Source organism: Chiloscyllium plagiosum, chromosome 4, assembly GCF_004010195.1.
Source record: "Chiloscyllium plagiosum isolate BGI_BamShark_2017 chromosome 4, ASM401019v2, whole genome shotgun sequence".
Taxonomy (NCBI): domain Eukaryota; kingdom Metazoa; phylum Chordata; class Chondrichthyes; order Orectolobiformes; family Hemiscylliidae; genus Chiloscyllium; species Chiloscyllium plagiosum.
This window is the reverse complement of record NC_057713.1, coordinates 123,656,006-123,674,677: the sequence shown is the minus strand read 5'-3', so window position 1 is coordinate 123,674,677 and position 18,672 is coordinate 123,656,006. Positions and strand designations below refer to the sequence as shown.

At 40.5% G+C, this 18,672-nt stretch overlaps 1 protein-coding gene across 6 annotated transcripts in view; it reads left to right on the top strand.

Annotated features, from left to right (window-relative positions):
* LOC122549388 (polyamine-modulated factor 1-binding protein 1-like) overlaps positions 1 to 18,672 on the top strand; it is a 508,658-nt gene that overhangs the window by 469,862 nt on the left and 20,124 nt on the right. The window lies entirely within an intron of this gene.

Below are 18,672 nucleotides of genomic sequence, written 5' to 3'. Positions count from 1 at the left end.
TCAATATGTAGCACTCCAGCTGTGTCCTGACCACTCTCACTATGTTTTGAATTAAGTCTCTTTTCAGCTGAAGTATTGTGTGCAGTTCTGATCAACATCAAAAGGAAGGATGTGAGTGCATTCGAGAGAGTGCAGTAGAGTTTTCACCAGGATATTGCCTAATCTAAAGTAATCAAACTATGAAGAACCACTAAATTCACTAGGATGTTGCCTAGGCTGACATAATTCAACTATGAAGAGCCCCAAAATAACCTGTTGTCCTTTCGGCGGATTTTTCATGTCTCACCTGATGAATTTATCACATTTCACATTGAAAAACTGTATCACAGTGTACATTTTTATTAAAATTGGCAAGTTGACTTTCGAGATTCAGTAACCAGCAACGTACTAATTTGGTATTAATGAGATGCAAGGCCCAAGGTATGGCTACAGTAAACTCCTGCCACTTTGAGATTAAGTTCCCAGAATATATTAGAAGCAAATGGCAAAATTACGAACAGCAAGCATATTTTATAATCAGAATCAAATGAATAGGTTCCAACCATTCAAAGTTTTCATATTGACATTGAGTACAATATAAAATTCAATTAAGACAAACTTTTATCAAAATGTTCTACTGATGAAATTGTGGAATAAGCTAGGACTCAAGTTTCTCTCCACTCTCAGTGTCAGGATGGTACATATTCATCTTTCTTTGGTTTCATATTGTTCTTTTTTTCTGTGCAAGCACTAGTACATTTCTGCTCATCTGAGGCACTGTTTGCACACATCATTTGCTAAAAGAAATGTCCTACCATATCCTTGGCATGTCCCAAATTACTGTACATTTTGAAATGGTGTCACTATTAAGATGAAGGCAAACAGGGCAGCAACGTCCTATGAATAGTAAAAGTGAACTGATTGTCTGCTTTTGCTGATGAATTCTCACTGAGGTTAATACAGTTCCATAACATCTTTAATATAGCACCTGACACACCCAGAGGAACGAAAACAGGCTATTCAGCTCCTTGAACCTGCTCCACCATTGAATATGATCATGGCTGATCTGTGGCCTGCCTTGGCCCCATGTCCCTTAATACCCTTGCTTAATAAAAATGTGTGTATGTGTGTGTCTCTCTCTCTCAGATTTAAATTTAAGAACTGAATTAGCAACAATAGCCTTTTGAGGAAGAAAGTCAAAACCTCCACTGTTGTTTGTGTGTAAAAGTGCTTTGTAACATCTCTCCTGAATAGCCTGGCCTTGATTCTTAGACTATGCCCCCTGGTTCTGGAATCTTCAACCAGTGAAAATAGTTTATCTTTATCTACCCTGTCTTTCCCTGTTAATATCTTGGAAAACTCAATTAGATCACACTATGCCCTTTTAAACTCTAGAGAATAAAGGCCTAGTTGGTCTAATCTCGCCTCATAACTTAACCCCTGAAGTCCAACTCTAATCCTTGTAAACTTATTTTGAACAGGGCCAAAACCTCCTTCCTAAGGAATGGTGCCTAAACCTGCTCTTAATGCTCTAAGTTAGGTCTAATCCGGGTTTTGTATTACTGCAGCATGTTTATGCTCCACCCCTCTAGATATGAAGGCCAGCAGTGCACACTTTCCAGTCCAAAAAATACAGTATGCATTGATTGCATTTGTTTCTTGGTCCCTTTTTCATTTTTAATTTGTTTTTTGACATTCATTCATTCCTAAAAAATGTGACTAAATCAACTTGAAATGCACAAAGGGTTATATGTCACACAGATTTCTCCAAGATCACGAATGGCAAACATAGCACAACTTTATTGAACTCCTAGTTCAGGCAAGTATTGAATCTGCACCATTGCCTTATACCAGGCAGATCAAATTGAATGCAGAGAAGTGTGGAATGAAATATTTTTATTGGAAGAATCAGTAGTTACAAACGAAAGTAACAGGCAAATTCTAAAAGGGTGCTTGAGGCTAAATTGATGCAAATCATTGAAGTTGGCAATGCAGGCTAAGAAAGTTATATAAGAGGCATTTGTGGTCCTGGATTTTATAAATAAGGGTACAGATTATAAAACAAAGGAAATTGTCGTAACATTCTTCACTTTGTTTTGGCCTTAACTGGAGTTTGTGTCTAGACAAGACACCACAGTTAGGACAGAGGTGAAGACTTTTGAATAAATGCAGAAAAGATTTATAGAATGTTTTCAGGAATGAGTAGAGTCATAGAGATGTACAGCACGGAAACAGACCCTTCGGTCCAACTCGTCCATGCCAACTAGATATCCCAACCCAATCTAGTCCCACCTGCCAACACTTGGTCCCTATCCCTCCAAACCCTTCCTATTCATATACCTATCCAAATGCCCTTTAAATGTTGCAATTGTATTAGCCTCCACTACTTCTTCTGGCAGCTCATTCCATTCACTACCACCCTTTGAGTGAAAATGTTGCCCCTGAGGTCTCTTTTATATCTTTCCCCTCTCACCCTAAAACTATGCCCTCTAGTTCTGGACTCCCCCACCCCAGGGAAAATACTTTGTCTATTTACCCTATCCATGCCCCTCATGATTTTGTAAACCTCTATAAGCTTACCCCTCAGCCTCCGATGCTCAAGGGAAAACAGACCTAGCCTATTTAACCTCTCCCTTTTGCTCAAATCCTCCAACCCTGCAACATCCTTGTAAGTCTCTTCTAACACTTTCAAGTTTCACAACATCTTTCTGAGGAGACCAAAATTGCATGCAATATTCCAACAGTGGTCTAACTAATGTCCTGTACAGCCACAAAATAACTTCCCAACTCCTGTACTCAATACTCTGACCGATAAAGGAAAGCATGCCAAACACCTTCTTCATATCCTATCTACCTGCAACTACACTTTCAAGGACTTATGAACCTGCACTCCAAGGTCTCTTTGTTCAGCAACACTCCCTAGGACCTAACCATTAAGTGTATAAGTCCTGCTAAGATTTGCTTTCCCAAAATGCAACACCTCACATTTATTTAAGTTAAACTCCATCTGCCACTTCTCAGCTCATTGGCCCATCTGATCAAGATCCCGTTGTAATCTGAGGTAACCCTCTTCGCTGTCCACTACACATCCAATTTTGGTGTCATCTACAAACTTACTAACAATATCTCTTATGCTCACATCCAATGTATAAATGATGAAAAGTAGTGAATCCAGCACCGATCCTTGTGGCACTCCACTGGTCACAGGCCTCCAATCTGAAAAAAACCTTCCACCCTCTGTCTTCTACCTTTGAGCCAGTTCTGTATCCAAATGGTGTGTTCTCCCTGTATTCCACGAGATCTAACCTTTCCACCAGTCTCCCATAGGGAACCTTGTCGAACGCCTTACTGAAGTCCATATGGATCACATCTACCACTCTGCCCTCATCAATCCTCTTTGTTACCTCATCAAAAAACTCAATCAAGTTTGTGAGACATGATTTCCCATGCACAAAGCCATGTTGACTATCCTTAATCAGTCCTTACCTTTCCAAATACATGTGCATCCTGTCCTTCAGGATTCCCTCCAACAACTTGCCCATTTGCCTGTCCTCGGATGCTGCCTGAACTGCTGTGCTCTTCCAGCACCACTAATCCAGAATCTGGTTTCCAGCATCTGCAGTCATTGTTTTTACCATCACCGATGTCAGGCTCACTGGTCTATAGTTCCTTGGCTTGTCTTTACCGTCTTTCTTAAATAGTGGCACCATGATAGCCAACCTCCAGTCTTCTGGCACCTGACTTGTGACCACCTTCTGTTACCTTGACACATTGGAGACGTTCAGGATGTTCTCATTAAAGAAGACAGGGTGGACTGGAGATTTGGTAGAGGTGTTAAAAATTATGAGAGGTCATACAAAATAGACAGATTTTGGTTTTCAGGTTGAGAGCCAGAGGACACTGTTTTAAGGAGAATGGCAAAAGAACCAAAAGCAATGTAAGGAAATTCTTTTTTATAGTGGAATGTTAGGATCTTAAATTTCATGCTGTGGTCAAAGAAAATTCAGTCTGGGCTTTGAAGAAGAAAATTAATAAGCATATGTAAAATAAATTACAAGGCTATGAAAAATATTTCGGGAAATGGAACTCACTGAGTTGCTATTGCAGTAAATTGACATGGACATAATGAGCCTAATCACCTTTGCTGGAGAACCATTCAATGATTCTTTTACTGGGAGTCTACACTAATAAGACTGCCTAAAAACAAATTGGGTTCAACTTTAACTGTATGAGTGAATATGTTTTTTTAATGAATAAACTCCTTGCTTATTGTGTATGCTACTAGCTAACCATGGTGCACCAATAATCACACACAAAGTGAACATTAACAAATTGATAACCTTCTTATTCAATTATAGGGTATTCATTTCAATCTAGAAAGTGGAAGAAATATTTTAAGTGTTTCTCAGATTTGCAGATCCCTGTTCCATGAAGATTGCAATATATTGGGCAAATCTGACAAACAATGTGTCAATGATTCAATAAATGCACTAATTCAGAATTGAACAGTCAATGCTAACAGTGCCTCCTGAGCTCCTAGAAAGTCACCATCCGAGGAAAAAATTATTGTTGTCACCTTAACAACAGTAATAGCGTAGCTCAAATCTATGAGAAAATGTTGGGTTTCCTCTGAATCTCCACTTCAAAGCTACTGCTCCATGTAAGATTCATATACATCCTGAGTAATAACATACCAGCAGATACTCACCTTCAATTGTGATGCTTGACACCAACATTAAGGTGAGTTTCTCATTTGGTACCCACTTCTTTCTCTTTATTAATCAAGTATTTCAATGAGATCATCAACTGAAATAACCGTGTTTCTGTTATCTTAAAACGATGTACAACTCAAATTGCCTTTCAAATCTTAGTGTCCAATTTTAAAGGGAGAATTGTTGTTGAGGAAATCTACTTACCCACACTTAAGATATAATTTTACCTCCAATGTCTCTTTGAAGACCATGGAATGTCTTGAAAATCAAAACATTTTGCAACAGTGCAATGGAGGCAAACAGCCAGCATTACAATTTGTTGCAGATTTTTTTCTCTTCTTCAGAGCCATAAATTGAGAGAATTTAGGTAATCCTGAGGGGGCTGTTTGGGCAAATATTAGCCAGATAAATGTCTTTCTAATCTATTTTGATATATTGAGCTCTTAGGATAATCACCTGACACATATAATGTTCATCACCATGTTTGTTGTTAAGAGCAATGTAATAGGAAACATAGATACATAATGTTATAGTGGAATGGAAGGTTGAAGAAAATATTCCTCATTAAAAATACATGTTCAACTGACCTTTCTCATCAGTGCTACTTAGATAAGTAAGTCATAGATAGTTTAGTTGCTTATAAATGGCTGCATCAACAACCTGTAGCTCGCTACAGGGAAAAAATGTTGTCCCTTTTCCCACCTCATTTAGGAACAACAACAATGACATGCTTTATAACTCATTGCCTAACTGAATCATCACTACTGTTAGCAGGCTTTTTTTTTAAATTGTGCATGTGTTTATGTTTACAGAACAAGAGAGAGAGCTAACACAGTATTATCCTAGAAATTATTACCTAATGTCATTAAGTTCTCAGCTTCTCAGTATGGGTTAAGCAGCTTATAAACAAAGTTCTACAATTTTCAGAAACCTATTTGAAAGATAAAACACATTTGTGTGTATAGATGTTGATGTTCTATTTCCAGAGGATATTTTTTTCAAGGAGCTGTTTCTAATACAAATGTAGTGATTAAAAATGATAGCTCAGGGCTTATTCTGGCTAAGTAAAACAACATTTGTCTTGATATTTTTGGCAGTTATCCAGAAAAAATGTTCTGGGCCCCTTTTTTGGTATGTTAACAATTATTATACAGTTTTTATTTACACACTAGTTCACTGGCCTTAGCAACTTCCAAAATGCTGAGATATTACCATTTGCTGTAGTTCAGCCAAACTAAAACATACTTCGAAGGGGAATGTTTCAATATGTTTATTTGCATTAACATTTTTAAACTGCCTTTAGTACTATGGATTTCTTAATGCAGCAACACTGAATGCTTACATAAATAGAAATCTATGTTGCCTGACAGTAAAACAGTTAACAATTCTAAAATATTTGATGCTATTGAGATGTAATGATTCTTTCAAAAATTTTAATGCACAAATTATAGTTAACTTAAATGCTCTGCAATTTTTCAAATAGATCAAATTTTACTTCATTTCACAGTGTCGACTTTTCATAACATCAAGACTGATTGAATCGGGCAATATGAATTAGGAAACTCCATTTGGTCCATCAAAACCATTCCTTGCCCAAAACAATTTTTCCTCCTAAAGGTTTTATTTGATCTGCTGAGAGAAGTGACAAAGCACAGACACAATTCTTAAGCAGTCAACCTCTGTAAACTTCTCCATGCCCATTGTGTGCTTTGATTCCTCGTTTCAGACAGTGAGTGGAACTTGGTTACCTTCCTTATTTGATCCTCCATTTCATAATTATAATCATGATAGTGCAAATTCTCCAACAGATATTTGAACATATGAACATATTTGCTCACCTATTATGCTTGTAATAGTTCTAATTGTAAATACAGAAATATTTTTAACCAAACTTAAACACAGCTACACAACTCCACTACACTTTGAGAGGAAAACAAGTCTTCAGTCAAACTTGATAATTGCGAGTTTGGTACTTGCCCCCCCCCCCCACCACCCCTAGTTCTGTGTCAACAAGTTAAACATTCTACTATGTTTGTATTCAGTACACCTTACATATTACAAAAGCCAAATCTCATTTCACTTTTTGCGGAAAGGCATATGAATTCTACATGTTTCCTTCTCCACAATGTAAAGCCCTGCATCTCACATTGATCATAACAAGTAAGTTCTGACCTTTGCTTTATGCATCAAAGTCAATTTTTTACAACATACTAACCATAACATTTACCTGTGCATCATGCAGAATTCTTGCCTGCTTGAGCCACAATGGTATTTCTTCTTTAAGGTAATCATTCTTCAACTAATCCACGCATAATCATATTTTCTTCTGTTTTCTCCAATTCATAATTTGTTTCAGTATCCATGTCGATGTCATTGAAAGGAGAGGCCTGTTGCCTTTTCCAAGCCCATTTTTAATGATATTCAGCGAGCTACTGAGAGCCATGCAACAGCTTAATAAAGGCAATTTCTGTTTCCCCTTAGTACCCAAATACATTTTTGTGCAGCCTAATCAGTAGGGACAGGATACTTTCAGTGGAGAGTCAGTAACAATACCCAGTGGTTTTAGGAACTACAAAAAGCAATCAAAAATGCTAATGAAATACGGGCCTTTATCTCCGGGGGACATCAACCTCCAGATTTTTAAAAATCAGATCATATCTGGCATATCACATACATTTCTAGGCAGCGCATCCCTGAAAAGATATATTGACTTTGGAAGTCAATATACAACAGATTCACCAGAACTCTGCAAAGCTTAACAAGTTAAATTATCAAGGCGAGGTTACATTGTTTCATATGCACATTCATTTCAAATGTTTAGGAGTCATGCATTTAAAATGCATTTAAAAGAATTTGATCAGATAGCTGCAAGACAAAACTGTTTCCTCTGGTTGAGAAGCTGAGCATAAAAGGCCATAACCTTAAAATTAGGGCCAGAGAATGTAAGAGTGAAATCCTGAAGCATGCTTTAACAAAAAGGTTGGTGAAAAGCTGGAATACACTCCCAAACAAGTATGGATGCTGAAATCTTCATTACCCAGTCCAGCAGCAGGGAAGAGAATCAGATCCCAGAGCTACAGTGTATCCGTTCCATTGGCAGGGGGCACAGAATGAGAAGTGTCAGCTGCTGGGCATAGGGAGGGGAGGGGAAGGTGGGCCAATGGAGGAGGGAGGGTGTAGTGACAGGTCATAGGCAGGGGATGGGTATTGGTACCAGTGGTAAAAGTCTGTTGGATAACGGTCTGCTGGGGATGTGTCAGGAATCCAGGGAAGGTGTGAGAGACTGCTGGTCAGTTAAGCAGTTACTCAGGAGTTAGGCAAGATTTTTTAATAGATGATAAAGTGTGCTATACACATGCAGTTTTTCTTTAAGGAGAAGAAAATCTTATTTGTGTTTAAATTACAGATTTTGCACAAGCCTGTGTTATCAACTCACACTATTTATGTCAAAAGTCATATCTAACAACAGACAGATTTTGATAAGCAGTTGTGAGTATACAAAGAGCTGTTGTTTTTATGCATTCTTTGGTATTACAATATCATGACATTCTTTCAGAATGTAGGGCATGTTGGCCTTGCATAGTGAAAGAATTTGAGGATCAGAGTAAGGGTGTTTTGCTGCAGTTATATTCAGGCTTGATGAGGACACACCTTGGTTATTGTGTGCAGTTTTGGTCTCCTAGGCTGAGGAAGGACATTCTTGCTATCAAGAGAATCCAATGAAGGTTCACCAGACTGATACCCAGGATGGCAGGACTGACATTTGAGGAAAGATTGGATCACTGGGCTTGTTTTCGCTGGAATTTAGAAGAATGATGGCACTCTCATAGAAACATATAAACTCCTGATGGGACTGGACAGGCTGGATGCGGGAAGAATGTTCCCAATGTTGGGGAAGTTTAGAACACGGTGTCACAGTCTAAAAATAAGGGGTAAGCCATTCAAGGCTCAGATGAGGAAACATGTCTTCACTCAGAGAATTCTCTCACACAGGAAGTTGTTGGGACCAGTTCATTAGATATATTAAAGAGGGAGCTGGACATGACCCTTGCGGCTACAGAAATCAAGGGGTATGGGGAGATGGTGGGAATGGGCTACTAAGATTGCCTGATCAGCCATGATTATATTGAATGGTGGTGCAGGCTCAAAGGGCTGAATGGCCTACTCCTCCATCTACTTTCTATGTTTCTATGTTCTGGATGGTTTATTGGAAACATGGGTTAGCCAATGATGTTATGGCTTCTAGTATGTCTGAAAATGTCTACTGAAGAAGTGGAGGATTACACAACAAGGCTGAAGCCCATAAAAATTAATAGCTATTCCTCTCTTCATTCTCTTTCTGAATGCCTAAGTTACACCATTCATGCCCCATATATCATAAATAACCAGTTGCCACAAATCATAGAATCATAAATCATAGAATAGAATCCTGACTTTGTGGCAGCAGGCCATTCAGCTCATCAAGTCCACACCAAACTTCCGAAGAGTATCCCACCCAGACTGACTTCCCCCCTTCCCTATCCCTATAATCCTGCATTTCCCATAGTTAATTCACCTAGCCTGCACATCCTTGGACACTATGGGCAATTTAGCATTGCCAGTCCACCTAAGCTGCACATCTTTGGACTGTAGAAGGAAACCGGAGCACCCAGAGGAAACCCACACAGATGCAGGTTTCCTCCGGATGCTCCAGTTTCCTCCCACAGTCCAAAGATGTGCAGCTTAGGTGGATTGGCCATGCTAAACTGGTTGTGTTACATGTTATCATGCATTTTGTGGGACATAAGCAGAGAACTCCACTGCCATCACCTACTCTACACTGCATCACACTGCTGAGAAGTTCTTTTTGATTTTGAAATAAAAAGTGTCCGTTGCTGTACTTTTATGTTACTTTGATGTTGATCTTTCCATTCTTAACGGGATCCCTGAAATCATTGTCCATTAGGAGCGATTGGTATTTCCTTAGCTCCTTCTCAGAAATAGCTGCTTCACTCCTCCTTTTCCTCGTGCTCCTGTTTCATGCATCAGTCAATGTCAACACTACATCTGTACTGTCCATTTTGTTCACCCAAAAGACTCTGTATGGACTACTGAGTGTGAATGAGAGGATGAAGGATGGTGTGAACATATTCTTTTGAGTGTCCCTACTGTTGAGAAATCTGTTGTGTTTGGTACTTAGGTTCTGTGGATGCCATTCAGGAACAAAAATAGCATTAAGTATCATACACACAGAGCAGGAAATTACACCACTTGCTATTTTGATGAAAGCACCGATGTGTACATACATTTAATCTGCCTAAAATACAGAAAGCAGGCAGATCATGATATCAATCAGTATGCATGTCGTGTCGATATTTTAGAGCTCAACCCTCTTGAAATCACATGGTGAAACACCAAAAGCAGCACGAAGCACGAAGGAATCATTAATTGCTTACAGATCAGTGTCTATTTCTTCTGGTGTTGCTGAAATTATACATGTGCTTAGCTAAGAGTTCTTGTAGAACAATGGTAGTGTTGCTACCTCTGGGCTAGTAGATCCGGGTTCAAGTTCCACCTGCCTCAGTTGAGAGTTGTAACCTGTCTGACAAGTTGATTAAAATGGTACAGGTGTCAATGTCAGCAAAATGAAGGAAGCAGAGTGGAGGACAAGTTCCTGTCTGTACCAATGGTGTTGAGGTGGAAGTGGTCAAAAGCTTCAAATTCCTAGGAGTAAATATCATCAACAATCTATCTTGGTCCATCCACATCGTCACTACAGTCAAGAAAGCACATCAATGCCTCTGCTTCTTCAGAAGGCTAAGGAAATTTGGCATGTCCACAATCACTCTTACCAATTTTTATAGATACGCCGTAGAAAGCATCCTATCCGGATGCATCACAGCTTGGTATGGCAACTGCTCTTCCCAAGACCCCAAGAAATTACAGAGAGTTGTGAACACAGCCCAGTCCATCACGGAAACCAGCCTTCCTTCCATTGACTCTGTCTACACTTCCTGCTGCCTCGGGAAAGCAGCAAACATAATCAAAGACCCCTCCCATCCTTCCACCCTCTTCCATTGGACAGAAGATACAAAACTTTTAAAATAGTATCACCAGATTCAAGAATAGCTTCTTTCCTGCTGTTATCAGACTAATGAACAGACCTCTCATGTTGATCTTTGTCTGTATCTTCTCTGTAACTGTAACACTATGTGCTCCATCCTGTTCTAATATCCTGATGTACTGATGTAAGGTATGATTTGTCTGGTTAGCAGGCAAAACAATAGTTTTCATTGTATCTCAGTACAGGTGACAATAATAATTCAAATCAAATCAAGTGTTTGGTGGGAGGGCCCTTCTGGTGAACTGGTAGTGTCCCTATCTCTAAGCCAAATCTCACCTGTTCCAGAGGTGTGTCTTAACATCTCTGAACAGGTTGGTCAGAAAATATCTACAGGTATTTTGTGATATCCTTAGATCTTACAAATTTCAAATGCACACAGAGTGGTATGGCAGGGGCTGGAGGATATTTTCCTGACTTTAAGGCTTGTGTACAAGCTAATTACTTGCATACACGCCATTCATGCCGGAAGACAACATGACTACAAAAACGAACTGTCCTTAAGCAGAGCAACACAAATTATCAGAAGAGAATCAAGGGGGAGAGAAAGGCTGTCAGCAGGAGGCCATGTCAACTCAGGGAGTTCAGAACTAACATTCCTACCCAAAACTCAGCATGCAATAATAAGTAAAACACCTGTACTTCAATTTTGGGGATCTAACTGAAATCGGTGCCTACTGCAGCCAGAACTGCAGTCTTAGAACAGGGCAAAGATGTCATTTCCAGTGACAATAAATGTGATCATATTATTTGACTTCTCGACCGAGGCTAGAGAAGTCATTCTCATCCCACTGCTGCATGGGTCACAACACAAATAAAAGTACTTTTTCCAGTTACAATAAAGTCAAATAACTACCTTTTCCATATTAGTTTGTAAACAACAAGATCTGTCAACCAGGTTTCTTTTAATCAATTGTTAGTTTTATGATTAAAACAAAACTTATTCAATAAAAATGGTATAATTGGTTAGCATGTATAATTATTTATATAGAAGTACTAATCGTTATTCTTCTAGATATCTCCAAAACACATACACAGACATGCAGACACTATCTTCAGGAAAGAGATTGATTTTTGAAAAAGCAAACTTATGGCCACTTTTGTTTATTTTTGAAAGGGATGTCCATTGGCTCAGTTGGCTGGACAATTGGGTCGCAATGGGCAGTACTGAATTCATTTCCTGCACTGGCTGAGGTTATCATGAAGGATTCTCTTTCCTAACTTTACCCCTCGCCGGAGACATGGTGACCCTCAGGTTAACCTACTACCAGTCATCATCACTCTCGAATGAGACAGAAGCCCCATGGTCTGATAAGGCAACGATGACTTACTTTTATTCTTAAAGGCAAATGGATAGAGAGAGGAATGTTCCAAAGTCTTTTTGTTTTCTGGCATGTGTGGTCAAATCACTAAGCATCCATGTTTGACCCAGAACTGTTACAAATAAAGCTTGCCCAGAAAATGTAATCTTGAAAAGCTTTTTCAATCTCGCTTTCAAAGGAATGAATAGATTCACCTTGATTGCAGAAAGGTTTCCTTTTCAGAAATGAGACAGATCAGTTTGGTTGGTTGTTCTTAGACAGCTTCCCTCCAACTCAGTTGAACCAGATAAAACAAGCACCCCCCAAAGCCAGTTACTCTTCAAAACTGCCACAGCAGATGAGTACAGTAATTCAAGAGAGCTTTGAATCATTAATTGGATAGAAATACTGTGCAAGGGCATGTTGAAAAAATACAGAAGATTGGCTTTGAATAACATTGTTCATTTGAGGAGATGATGCAGGTACAATGGATCAAATGGACTCCCACTATGCTGTAAGAATTCTGTGATTCTGTACTGCAAGCAGTTATCACCACTCTGTGTTTTACAGAAAACAGTTTTTTAAAAAAATGATCACAGGTATCCACAATGATCACTCAATTACCTCTTTAAAATAAACCACTCTAGGTACTTCCTTAAAGCCTGAAATAAATCCTTTTCTCACAGTCCTTCGTTTTCCGAGCAGTATTAAAAATAAAGCATCTTTTGAAATGTCATGGACTTTTATGTAGCTGATCCCTTTCAGGATGAAGCTAGACATACTTGTATCTCACAGTTTACCACCTATTTAGACACACCCATGAACAAGCTGGGAATAGAAGGATAGGGACCATGTGCAGGCAGGTAGGGTTATTTAAAATGGCATCATGATCAACCCAGGCACATGAGACCAAAGGGCCTACTCCTGTGCTGTACTGTTCTATGCTCTAACAGCAATCAAGTATTATTTGAATATGTGAAAATGTTTATTCTTAATGGTTGTCTATAAGATAAAGTAACTATTTTGTTAGAGCAGCGAGTAATTCATCCATGCCTGCAGAGAGTCATTTAAAAGCACTGAGTGAGGTGGTAATGACATCTGGCATGGCCTTACCTGATCAGGAGGGAAGTGCGCCAATCCAAATTTATGAATTGAAGTTCCTCCACATAATTTCAGTAAACCCTGTTTCTGAGCTTAATTTTGAAGCATATTTAGAAACTTCAAAGGAAATCATGCCATCAGCACTTTGTGTGCCGCAATTTGAAAGCCAAGAGTCACTGTAATTAATGGAAATGATATTTGGAAGGGAAAATATATGTAAGAGTGTGGATTATTCAGCCAAGACGATTAAAACTTTGAATAAAATGCAATAAAAGCATAATAAAGTTTCAGAAATATTCTGGAACTGAGACTATTTCATCACTTTCACTTTGTTCCTTATTCCCCCCACATCGTGCATTTGGCCACTTCACTCTTCCTTTGTGAAATTTTGTGCCTACTTGAACACCTTCACCATTGTCTTCCATATTTTCAAAGTGCTCCACTTCAACTGTGCCTCGTGTCCCGTATCCCAATAATCACAATTTTCATTTCTTATCCATTGGTCAATGTCCACTGCTTTTTTATCCTTTTTAAAACACTTCAAGGTGTGTCATTACACATCAAGAACATGTAAAAAGAGCAGTTAATGTTGTTGCTTTCATTTTGTTAACTTGGTAAAATTAATCATGATACTTGAACTCAATGTGAAAAAATTGAAGAAACAAGGCAAACTTCTGTTTCAGTATTACTAAAGCAAAATACTGCAAATGGTGGATATCTGCAATAAAAAAGGAAAATGCCTCTGCGAAGAGAGGAAGGCACAAAAATTGTTCTGATAAAAGGTGATGATCTGAAATGTTGTTTTCAGTGAAACCTGCCAATGTGGAAATAAAGGCAGGGGTTTGGGGCAAGGAGGTCATAAAAATCAGGCAGGGGTACCCACATTAGATTCCTAGCATCATGAAAATTGGCCTAATTAATTTGCAGGTGGAAAGTGCCAATGCCAGTCACGCAAAGGCAATTATGTTCATTAATGAGTCACTTGATGTCATGAGCCCAGCAAAGTTTAATGGAGGTTCAAGAATTTAATGGAAATTGAACATATTTTTCATAGCTCTTGAGATATGGGGATTCTCTCACAATATGTCTGATGGGTGCATCTGGCATCAGGAAGGAAAAGGAGCTGAAAGCTACCCTCCCTATCACTTGGTGACACTGATCCTCCAACTCCTTGCCCCACTCTCATTCAATTGTATCCTAGAATCTGCCTTTGATCCCAGAGGTGGACCTCAGTGCATTACTACATTCCAGCAAAACTACTGGCATTGGAGAACTTCTGACTTGACCGGAAGTTTTTTGGGGTGAAATTAGTGCCATGCTAGATACATGATTGTGTGGGAGGCCCGACACTGTCACTGAAGTATTTGACAGCTACTTAATTGATTCAGGCCTCCCTCACAGACAATACTGGTCTCCATTGCAGTTCTGCAAGTACTTTGTACAGTCAACTTTCATACAATCATAGAATCTCTATATTGTGGAAGAAGGTCATTTGGTCGATCAAGTCCACACTGACTGTCCAAACAGCATCCCACCTAGATCCACCCTCTACCCTATCCCTGTAACCCTGCATTTCCAGTGGCTAACCCACCTCACTTGCACATCCCTGAACACTATGGGCAATTTTGCATTGCCAATTCATCAGGCCTTCACATCTTTGAACGATGAGAGGAAACCTATTGTTTCATTGCACAACATCTAGCCCATAACTCTGTTTTTCCAAAAGATGCAGGAGCTCAATTAGGCCACTCAATCTTTCAAGTCTGCTCTGCCATTCAACGAGATCATGGCTCATTTCATAACCCTCAATTCTACTTGTCTGCCTTTTCGTTATAGCTCTTTTGATCCCTTTACTGATTAAACATCTCAGCCTTGAATATATCTGGCAGCTATTTAAATAATATTCCGCTCCACTATTCTTCCTGCCAAAATGTACAACTTCACAGTTTTCCACATTATGTCACATCTGCCATTCAGTTCAGTTTAGGAAACCTGGCTAGCATAGACAGGTTAGGCCGAAGGTTCTTTTCCATGCTGTATACCTCTAGTACTCTGTGAATCTAACTCACTTAACCTGTCCATAACCTTCTACATGCTCATTCTCACCACTTGCCTTCCCACTTATTTTTGTGTCAACCTTAATATATTGATGATGTGGTGTTGATGTGCTGGTGTTGGACTGGGGTGGACAAAGTTAAAAATCACTGCACTTTCATAAGGTTGCTGAAGAAGGAGCAGTGCTCCAAAAGCTAGTGCTTCCAAATAAACCTGTTGGACTATAACCTGGTGTTGTGTGATTTTTAATTAATGTATTGAGGAGATGTCCTGGTGGAGACTTCATCACTCAACTCTGGTTTGCCTATTTTTGTGTCATCCTGCAAACTTAACTAGAGCTGTCTGCCATGAAATTGTTTGCATGTTTACCTTCAAAGTTGATCTTCTCCCTCTTTTACTGGTTATCATTTGTTGGTTTTTAAAACTTGCACAATCCTCTGGCTTATGACTAATCTTTGTTAGAGACAAAAACAAAACGCAGATTAGATTAGATTAGATTAGATTACTTACAGTGTGGAAACAGGCCCTTCGGCCCAACAAGTCCACACCGACCCGCCGAAGCGTAACCCACCCAGACCCATTCCCCTACATTTACCCCTTCATCTAACACTACGGGCAATTTAGCATGGCCAATTTGCCTAACCTGCACATTTTTTGGATTGTGGGAGGAAACCGGAGGAAACCCACACAGACACGGGGAGAATGTGCAAACTCCACACAGAGAGTCGCCAGAGGCGGGAATTGAACCTGGGTCTCTGGCGCTGTGAGGCAACAGTGCTAACCACTGTGCCACCGTGCCACCCACCGTGCTGGAAACCAAGGTAGACAAGCAAGATGCTGGGAGAATACAGCAAGCCAGGCAGCATCAGGTGAAGAAGTCGACCTTTCAGGTGTAACCCTTCTTTAGGACTTGGGGTGGGTGTTGGGGGAAGCTGCAGATAAGAGGGGTGGGGGAACAGGGTGGTAAGTTGGGGATCGGTGGAAACAGGTAGGGATATGACCTGGTTGGTTGGTGGGAGGGATCAATCCGATAGTTGGCTGAGATGAATGGAAGGGAGGGGGAAGGAAGTAATTTGAAATTGGAGAACTCAATTTTGAGTCCTTTGGGCTGTAGTCTGCCCAGGCAGAAGATAAGGTGTTTTTAGATTAAATTCCCTACAGTGTGGAAACAGGCCTTTCAGCCCAACAATTCCACACCGACCCTCCAAAAAGCAATCCACCCAAACCCATTTCCCTCTGACTAATGCACCTAACACTATGGGCAATTTATCTGACCTGCACATCTTTGGATTGTGGGAGGAAAGAGCTGAAAATGTGTTGCTGGAAAAGCGCAGCAGGTCAGGCAGCATCCAAGGAACAGGAGAATCAGGAAGAAGAAGGGCTTATGCCCGAAACGTCGATTCTCCTGTTCCTTGGATGCTGCCCGACCTGCTGCGCTTTTCCAGCAATACATTTTCAGCTCTGATCTCCAGCATCTGCAGCCCTCACTTTCTCCTTGTGGGAGGAAACCAGACCACCCAGAGGAAAGCCGGTCAGACACGGGGAAAATATGCAAACTCCACACATACGGTCTCCCAAGGCTGGAATTGAACCCGGGTCGCTGACGATGTGAGGCTGCAGTGCTAACCACTGAGCCACCAAAGATGGTCATGTCAGAAAGTGGGTTGGAAGGAGAATTAAAATGGGGAATCTACAATGAGGAGACCAAATGTAAACTAAGGGAACATTTCACCGATACTCCGAAGCATCCCAGGTGATCATTTATTTCAAACAATGTGCTTTCTCCCCCTGTCATCCAAACAGCCCTCCACTGCATCACCTCCATTCCCAGTTACACTGCTCTAACTGTCCCACGAACCCAATAAAGAGAGAGTCCCCGTTGTCCTCACCTACCACCCCACCAGTCTCGGCAACCAACCCATCATCCTTAAATACTTAACTCTAAAACCACCCCACCATCAAGGATATCTTCGCCTCCCCACCCCTCTCTGCCTTCCGCAAGGACCATTCCCTTTGCCAATCCTTGGTTTGCACCACTATCTCCGACAACCCCCACCCACTGAAACCCCTGGGACCTTCCCTTGCAACCAGAAAAGATGCAAAACTGCCGGCACACCACATCCCTCACCTCCATCCAGGGTCCGAAACAGTCCTTCCAGTTGAGACAGAGGTTTACCTGCCTCCCGTCAACCTGGTTTACTGTATCCAGTGCTCCAAGGTGGTCTTCTCTACATCGGGGAGACCAAACGTAAACTAAGGGAACGTTTGACCGAGCATCTCAGCCGGGCCCACAGGGGCTGACCAGACCTCCCAGTCACCGCATTTTAAATCCCCTTCCCACTCCCTTTCTGACATGACCATCCTTGGCCTCCTTCATTGTCACAACAAACCAAACCACAAATTGGAGAAACAACACCTCATCTTCTGCCTGGGCAGCCTACAGCCCAGAGGACTCAACATTGAGTTCTTCAATTTCAAATAACCTCCCTTCCCAGCCCCTCCCCCTCCCTTACACTCCTCTCAGCTGTTTACTGGATTCACCCCTTCTCTCAACGACAAGGCCGTACCCTCTACCTGTCTCCGCCTATCCCCACCCCACCAGCCTTTATCTGCAGCTCCCCTTACACCCGCCCCCAGTCCTGAAGAAAGGTTACAGCTAAAACATTGACTTATCCACCTCCTGCTGCTGCCTGGTTTGCTGTGTTCTCTCAGCCTTCTGCCTGTTTACCTACAAATAACTTTTTGCCAAATTGTATGTTTTTTTTCTTTCAATTTGATACTTACCTTAACTTCGCTGGTTAACCATAGTTCACTTATTCCCTTTCCTACAATAGAGGCAGGGTTCATCTACTTATTTAAGACTGAGATAGATAGATAGATTCTCGATCAAGGAATCAGGGGTTACAGGGAAAAGGCAAGAAAGTGGTCCTGAGGAATATCAGATCAATTATGATCCTAATGAATGGTGGAGCAGGCTCAAGGGGCTGAATCGCCTACTTCTGTTCCTATTTCTTATGGTGTTGTGATCTTAACACATTGTTCTATAAAACTGTCCTGACTGCACCCTGAGTTTTACCTCATGGTCACCTCTGCCAATCTGACTGTACCAATCTACATGAAGATCAGAGTCACTCATGATAACATAATTTCTTTGCTACATGCCTTCATTATTTACTGACATTTTCTGTTTCTATTAGAGGGTTACTATTCGAGGGTATTTAATCCACCACTCCTAGTCTCTTTTCCCCCTTTTTTATTTCTTACTTCTACTATGACTTCTGACCCAAGATCACTTCTTGCTGTCATACCTATTCCATCCTGGACCAACAAAACTACCTCAGCACCCTTTCCTTTCTGTCTGTCCTTTCAAAAAGTCGCATTCTCCTGAATATTTAATTACCAACTTTGATCTCATCATAACCAT